The sequence below is a fragment of the Alligator sinensis genome, unplaced genomic scaffold, assembly GCF_000455745.1.
Source record: "Alligator sinensis unplaced genomic scaffold, ASM45574v1 scaffold366_1, whole genome shotgun sequence".
NCBI lineage: Eukaryota > Metazoa > Chordata > Crocodylia > Alligatoridae > Alligator > Alligator sinensis.
Window position 1 is genome coordinate 1,266,342 of NW_005841851.1, and position 203 is coordinate 1,266,544.

The window sequence follows — 203 nt, forward strand, 5'->3', positions numbered from 1 at the left end:
CTGATAAATGGGTTTGGACCAGCTCTAATTAGGATGCAGCTAAGGCTGTGGAGCCAGGTGAGGAGGCCTGGGGTAGGGGATCTGTGAGAGAAACTGACCTCCACCACACTTGAGAAAGCCAGACTCGCCTCAGGCTTGGCCAGAGCTCTTGGGGAAGGGCCCGGGATAGACAGACTTTTGCTGTCTAGGATTTCCTAAGCTGG